Source organism: Trachymyrmex septentrionalis, unplaced genomic scaffold, assembly GCF_001594115.1.
Source record: "Trachymyrmex septentrionalis isolate Tsep2-gDNA-1 unplaced genomic scaffold, Tsep1.0 scaffold139, whole genome shotgun sequence".
Classification (NCBI taxonomy): domain Eukaryota; kingdom Metazoa; phylum Arthropoda; class Insecta; order Hymenoptera; family Formicidae; genus Trachymyrmex; species Trachymyrmex septentrionalis.
This window is the reverse complement of record NW_017304533.1, coordinates 3,317-3,793: the sequence shown is the minus strand read 5'-3', so window position 1 is coordinate 3,793 and position 477 is coordinate 3,317.

Sequence of the window (477 nt, the reverse complement as noted above, 5' to 3'; positions counted from 1 at the left end):
TATATATATTGTTACGTCCAAGCTCCGCGCGCATGCGGAGCTGAGGGGGTGAACGTAACGAGGAACCGAAATGTTAGACCGATTTGGTCGTGTCTGGGCTCCGGACCGTAAGGGAACCGTGGGGAAGGACCGACGCAAATCGGGAGGTGCTTCGCTTCGTCCTGAGGCTCCTAACGAGCCGGGGGTCGAACGGAGGACGAAGCGGAAACCTCTGCTCGTGCTCCGCTAAACGGACACACGAGTCGGACGTACTTTGAAAAAGGACCCAAACTGGGTCAGTGTGCCGAGAGGGGCGCACTTTAACGCCAGCTGCGCCAGTACGGCCGTATGTCCTGACTTTCGGTCATGGAACTTAATCCAAGTGACCGGGGAGAAGGCTAAGTGCAATCGCGGGAGAGCTTAAGAATACGAGGAGAGGGTTTATTTGATAAAAAAAAAATACCGGGGAGTTAATTTAATAATAATATAATAAAAAAA